Source organism: Saimiri boliviensis, chromosome 14 (assembly GCF_048565385.1).
Source record: "Saimiri boliviensis isolate mSaiBol1 chromosome 14, mSaiBol1.pri, whole genome shotgun sequence".
Lineage (NCBI taxonomy): Eukaryota > Metazoa > Chordata > Mammalia > Primates > Cebidae > Saimiri > Saimiri boliviensis.
Genome location: NC_133462.1, coordinates 77,658,048 through 77,665,204, shown reverse-complemented (window position 1 = coordinate 77,665,204; position 7,157 = coordinate 77,658,048). Strand labels below are relative to the sequence as shown.

Sequence of the window (7,157 nt, the reverse complement as noted above, 5' to 3'; positions counted from 1 at the left end):
TGCCGGGCGTGGTGGCTCAAGCCTGTAATCCCAGCACTTTGGGAGGCCAAGGCGGGTGGATCACGAGGTCGAGAGATCGAGACCATCCTGGTCAACATAGTGAAACCCCGTCTCCATTAAAAATACAAAAAATTAGCTGGGCATGGTGGCGCGTGCCTGTAATCCCAGCTACTCAGGAGGCTGAGGCAGGAGAATTGCCTGAACCCAGGAGGCAGAGGTTGCGGTGAGCCGAGATCATGCCATTGCACTCCAGCCTGGGTAACAAGAGCGAAACTCCGTCTCAAAAAAAAACCAAAAAAACAAAAACCAAAAAAAAAAAAACCCTTTAATATGAAAGATACTGGTGCTTAAAGGTGAATAATACTGTATCTATCTTCATGTGTCTCTGATTTTTAAAAGTCTCATATACCACCTGTAACTTTGTTCTTAGTGTAACTCATTATAATCACAGTATATATTATGATTTTTTTTTTTTTTTTTTTTATAAAGACAGAGTCTTGCTCTGTTCCCAGGCTCACTGCAGCCTCCAGCTCCTGGGTTCCAGCGATTCTTCTGCCTCAGCCTCCTGAGTAGCTGGGACCACAGGTGCACGCCACCACGCCCGGCTTGCTAATTTTCGTGTTTTTAGTAAAGACGGGGTTTTACCATGTTGGCCAGGATGGTCTCGATCTCTTGACCTCGTGATCCGCCCACCTCGGCCTGCCAAAGTGCTGGGATTATAGGCGTGAGCCACCGCTCCCGACCTATTTCATAATCTTTTACTATATATCAATTTAAAAGTACATAGTGTGTTTTATTTGCAGAATTTAGACATAGAGCCTAATATAATTGATAACAATTTTAACATGGCTTTAGCAACTACTTTTTTCTCATTGTTACCTAATCTCTTCTAGTCTCCTTTTTGCATGAATTATTCTCTTTCCCTGCCCTACTCTTGGTTCCAGATTCTTCTGTTACTCCACTGCAGCTTAGCATCAGTAGAAAGGATAAGGGAGAGGAAGAATGGTAGAATGGAAACCCACTGAAGAAATTCGAGAAGAAAGGAAAGAAGGAAAATAATGGGTGAAAGGAAGGCTAAAATGTTCCAGCACTCTGTTCTCTTCCAGGTCTCTTATATTACTCCTCTAGACTCTGTCTTTAATCCTCATCTTCTCAGTTAGGCCTCTGCCTTTCCACCCTCTCTTTCTATTGGACTTACTTTCTTACACCATGGTAGCTATCACTAGTGGCTTGCAATCTATGTTCCTGTCACCTGGCCAGTAGTTGTGGGGAGGAAGGAGGTTGGAAGGGAGAATTAAAGGAGGCTCTATTTTTGGATATTGGGCTACACAGAGCAGGAAGAAAGATGGACCTTGCAAGGTATACCTGGCATTTCGTATTGGAACTTTGAGTTCTTTTTCTTCTAGAATTATTCATTTATCTGTTCATTAAATGGTATACAGTGAACCCCAGGCAGTGTGTTAGGAACTCAGATAGAAATATACTTTCTTCTTTTCAGTTTTAAAAAGACCTTTTTTATTTAACTTAGAATTATTTTATTTTTGGATCTCCTAATTTCAGCATCTGTGTTTATTTCAAAGCTTTGTGAATAGAGGCAACTTTTTTTTTTTTTTTTTTAGAAGACTGCTGGGTGTGAATTAGGTGCAGGGAAAAAACTTAAAAGTTTTTGGTTTTTTTGTTTTGTTTTTTAAAAAGAAAGAGGGAAAGAAAGAAAGAAAAAGAATAATAAAATAAAAAAAGAATAAAGGAGAGGAAGAAAGAGAAAGAGGAAGAGGGTGAGAGAATGGGGATGTTGCTTTATTGCCCGGGCTAGAATGCAGTCTAAAAATACGTATGCCTATAATTGTGCTTAATAATGGAGACATGAAAAAAATGAGGGAAGAAAATAACAAACAAGCTGCCAACCAATATTTCATTTAAACCTGTAAGTAGGTATGATATGATACTGATAAGAGTGTATATTTTGTGTATTTAAAGTGGAGAGTTCTGTAAATGTTAATTAAGTTTACTTGTTCCAGATCTGAGTTCAAGTCCTGGATATCGTTGTTAATTTTCTGTCTCATTGATCTGTGTGATATTAATGTTGAAGTCTCCCACTACTATTGTGTGGGAGTCTAAGTCTCTTTGTAAGTCTTATATATCTGGGTATTCGTGTATTGGGTATGTATATATTTAGGATCTTTAGCTCTTCTGGTTGCATTGATCCTTTTATCATTATGTAATGTCCTTCTTTGCCTCTTTTGATCTTTGTTGCTTTAAAGACTATTTTATCAGAGGCAAAAATGGCAACTCCTGCTTTTTGTTTATTTATTTTTGCTCTCCATTTGGTTGGTAAATCTCCATCCCTTTATTTTAAGTCTTTGTTTATCCTTGCATGTGAGATGGGTCTGGATGCAGCATACATTCAGGGTTTTGGCTTTTTATCCAATTTGCCTGTTTGTGTCTTTGGATTGGGGGATTTAGTCGATTGAAATTTAGAATTAATAATATGTGAGTTTAATACTGCCATTTAATGTTAGTTGGCTGTTTTGCCCATTAGTTGATGTAAATTCTTCATTATGTTGATGCTCTTTACTTTTTGGTATTTTTTAGAAAGGCTGATACTGGTTGTTCCTTTCTAGGTGTAGTGGTTCTTTCAGAAGCTCTTGTAAAAGCAGGCCTGGTGGTGATGAAATCTCTGAGTGCTTGCTTGTTCACAGAAGATTTTATTTAGTTTGGCTGGATGTGAAATTCTGGGTTGAAAGTTCTTTTCTTTAAGGATGTTAAATATTGGCCCCCACTCTCTTCTGGCTTGTAGGGTTTCTGCTGAGAGATCTGCTGTGGTAAGTCTGATGAGCTTCCCTTTGTAACCTGACCTTTCTCTCTGGCTGCCCTTAGTATTTTCTTCTTCATTTCAACCCTGGTGAATCTGATGATTATGTGCCTTGGGTTTGCTCTTCTTGAGGAATATCTTTGTGGTGTTCTCTGTATTACCTGGAGTTGAATATTGTCCTGCTTTGCTAGGTTGGGGAAATTTTCCTGAATAATATCCTGAAGCGTATTTTCCAGCTTGGATTCATTCTCTTCGTCATATTCAGGTACACCTATCAAGCGTAGATTAGGTCTTTTCACATAGTCCCATATTTCTTGGGACTTTGCTCGTTCCTTTTTATCCTTTTTTCTCTAATCTTGTCTTCTCGTTTTATTTCGTTAAGTTGGTCTTTGACCTCTGATATCCTTTCTTCTGCTTGATCAATTCAGCTGTTAAAACTTGTGCATACTTTGCGAAGTTCTCGTGTTGTGTTTTTCAGCTCCATCAATTCACTTACATTCCTCTTTACATTGCATATTCCTGTTAACATTTCGTCAAACCTTTTTTTCAAAGTTCTTAGTTTCTTTGCATTGGGTTAGAACAAGTTCTTTTAACTTACAGGAGTTTCTTATCATCTACCTTTTAAAGCCTGCTTCTTTTAATGGAACACACTCGTTCTCCATCAGGCCTTGTTCCCTTGCTGATGAGGAACTGTGATCCCCTCTAGAGGGAGACGTGTTCTGATTTTGGGTATTCTCAGCCTTTTTAGGCTGATTTCTTCACTTCCTTATAGATTTATCCATCTGTGGTCTTTATAATTACCGTCTTTGTAATTGGGTCTCTGAGTGGACATCCAACTTGTTGATTCGCAGCGCGGGAATCTGAGCATCCCACTGTGCCAGCTAAAACAGTGGCGTTAAGATTGATGGTGCTTTTCTGACTCTGCACCAAGAACCGCAGCTCCGAGGCGCAGGCAAAACCGCCTCCCCGGCCACAAGAGTCACGCTGGTGACCCGTGGGGCTCCTCCACTGGGAATCTCCTGGTGCATGAGCAACAAGAATTCATCTGAAAGTGTGGCGTCCTCTTGTTCTCTGTGCTTTCACTGGGAGCTACAATCCCGAGCTGCTAATGATCAGCCATCTTGGATCTCTCTCCCCAAGAGGCAACTTGTTATATTGGAAAGTCTTTGTAGCCTGATAGATCTGAGTTTTAATCCTGTCTTTGCCACCTACTAGGTATGTAATGTTCAGCAATTCATATTATCTTTCTAAACCTTTTTTTTTTTTTTTAAATTTCTGTAAAATGGAAAGTTCTTGGTATGGTACTTGGCTTAGATGGCTCCCAATAAAATAATGCCTGCTAAGATTGTTATTATCACACAGAAAGTTTGTTATTACTAAATCTTTTTTTTTTTTTTGCCAAGAAGCACTTTTAAAAATGGAGTACATTAAGACAATGATTAAAGGATTCTATTTTATTTATTTATTTTTACATCACATTCTTGAAGTTTGGACAAATTCTAATTTACATAAAACTGTTACTTCCAAGCTGTTACTTCTAAGTTGGTGTGTCCTCTGAGCTAGCTGTGTCATAGAAGTACTGTGACTGAGTAGTCAAGTTTTGGCTGGCAAGTCACATACTATCTTTAGGCCTTATAATATTAATAAATGAGGGTTAATAATATATAGCTTATGGAATTTTATGATGACTAAATTATGTATTAGTTTGGAAGCTAACTGTATCTAGTTGTCAGCTGAAAACCAAGTAGTTAGCATAAGATTCAGGGGTGTTCGGGGAATCCAAGGCACGGATACAATCAAATGTCAGAATCACTGGAACCCTGGGAATAAGGAAGCTATCGGAACACTTCCTTTACTCAATGTCTTTGCCTTTCTCTGTGCATCTGTTTTTTCTCTTTCATTATGTGGAACTGATGTTATCTTTTGCTTTTAGCCTCATAGTAGAATGTTTGCCCCAACACTTGCTGAGTTTGTATGTTAATTCTTGTAATCATCTGCAAAGACTGCCTCTGAGTTAGGTTTTAAATTGTTTGTCCCCCACCTTAGGTCAGGTGTCCACTTTGGTGTACTTAACTCTAGCTAGTTAAATGAGGCCTCACAATATGCACTTGGCTCACCCCTGAGAACTGACAGGGAGATTTTCAGAAAAATGGGAGGGAGGTGGCTTGGCAGGTACCTCAGAAAGTGTATGCCACAAGTGTAGTCATTTAAGTATACAGCACTGAAGAAAGTCAAGGTATTATCATTAGATGATATATTACTTTGTGAAATGTCACTAATAGCATCTATTCAGAATAGCATGTTATTTATTTACCAGTATAACAGATCTCATCGATACCTCATATTTCCTTGATTTTTGTTGGGAGCAGTAGTATAGTGATTATTAAATAGTTTTCAATTGTTGTAATGAATATAAAGTCTCTTGCAGTTCGTCTTTTATATTCAAAATTATTTTAATCATACAGTGTGCTTGAAATGGGCTTTTTGGTGGATATAATTTTTAAGAACATACCTTTGTATGAAAGCACTTTGTTAAATATTGCTAATGAACTTTTTTTCGGGAATCAGTTGAATGAATAATTAGTTTTTTTCCAAATTCGAAATAGAAATAAGAAATATTTTACTAATTGATACATGTTCTTTTGGTTCTATCATTGAATTTCTGAACTCTGAGCTATCACTTGTTAAAGCACCTTTTAAACTGTCCCAGACATTATGGATGGAGTGCTCAGTAATGATTTGTGTAACCCTTAGCTTTGTTTTGGTTCATTTTCTTTATATTACTTAGGGCATCATCATGACAAGATAACTGTATACTGCTCTATAGACACTTACTATTCTTAATATTTATTGTTTATTGTTCATATTTACCCCAAATTAGAATAGTCAGTTATAATTTACCTGAAGTGTCAGCTCTGCAGCGTACTTTTTCTCGATTTCTGATTTAGCCTGCAGAGGAACTAGGTTATGGGTTAATGATACCTTTGTTTTGCGTTTTTGTGATATAGTAGAAATCAAAGCTTCTTTTAAGTATAGAAAGTTGGTGTTTAATTATTTGGAGGCATAGTCAGGCTCCCATTTTTAGTTCAATTTAGGTTTTTGTTGTTGTTGTTGTTGTTGTTATTATGACAGAATTTCACTCTGGCCCAGGCTAGAGTGTAGTGGTGCCATCTCAGCTTATTGCAGCCTTCACTTCCTCGGTTAAAGTGGCCCTCCCACTTCAGTCTCCTGAGTAGCTGGAACTACAGGCACAAACCACCATGTCTAGCCAATTTTTCTGTTTGTATTTCTGTAGAGACAGGGTTTCACCATGTTGCCCATGCTGGTCTTGAAGTCCTGGACTCAAGCAATCCACCTGCCTTGGCATCCCAAAGTGTTGGGATTACAGGCAAGAACCACCACACCTGGTCCCATTTTAGTTCTAATAGACATGTATGTATCATCCACCCTTGTCAAAATTGTGTGTAATTTTTGGAAAAGGTTTCTTCCTTTTTTTTTCTTTTTTTCTTTCTTTCTTTCTTTTTTTTTTTGGAGACAGAGTCTTGCTCTTTTGCCCAGGCTGGAGTGCAGTGGCATGATCTTGGCACACTGCAGCCTTCACCTCCTGGGTTCAAGTGATCCTCCTGCCTCAGTCTCCCAAGTAGCTGGGATTACAAGTACGCATCACCACACCTAGCTAATATTTGTATTTATAGTAGAGGCGGGGTTTCACCATGTTGACCAGTCTGGTCTTGAACTCCTGACCTCAGGTGATCTACCTGCCTTGGCTTCCTAAAGTGCTGGGATTATAGGCATGGGCCACTGTGCCCAGAATCTTCCTATTTTGTTTTAAAACAGCATTACTGACATGATTGACATACCAAACAGTTCATCCATTTGAAGTGTACAATTCAATGGCATTGGTATCTTACTAATTTTTTTAAATTGCGGTAAAATACATATAATAGAATTTGCCATTTTGACCACTTTTACATGTACAATTCAGTGATTAAATTATACTGTTATATAATGACCATCACTATCTGTTTCTAAAATGTTTTCATTATCCAAAGAGAAATTCTATAACCATTAGGCAATAACTTTTCATTCTCCTGTCCCCCAGCTCTTAGTAACCTCAGACTACTTTCTGTCTCTATGAATTTCCCTATTCTAGATATTTCATATAAGTGAAATAGTATATTTTCCTGTTAATGCCTGGCTTATTTTACTTAGCATGTTTTCAAGATCCATCCACGTTATAGCATGTATCAGACTTTAACTTCATTTTAGGGCTACTTAACATACTGGGGTGTGTGTGTGCATATACATGTATACATATATACCTATATACATGTATATATACATG

At 37.9% G+C, this 7,157-nt stretch overlaps 1 protein-coding gene across 17 annotated transcripts in view; it reads left to right on the top strand.

The window, feature by feature from the left end:
• Window positions 1-7,157, top strand: part of CDC42BPA (CDC42 binding protein kinase alpha) — a 327,782-nt gene that overhangs the window by 53,564 nt on the left and 267,061 nt on the right. The window lies entirely within an intron of this gene.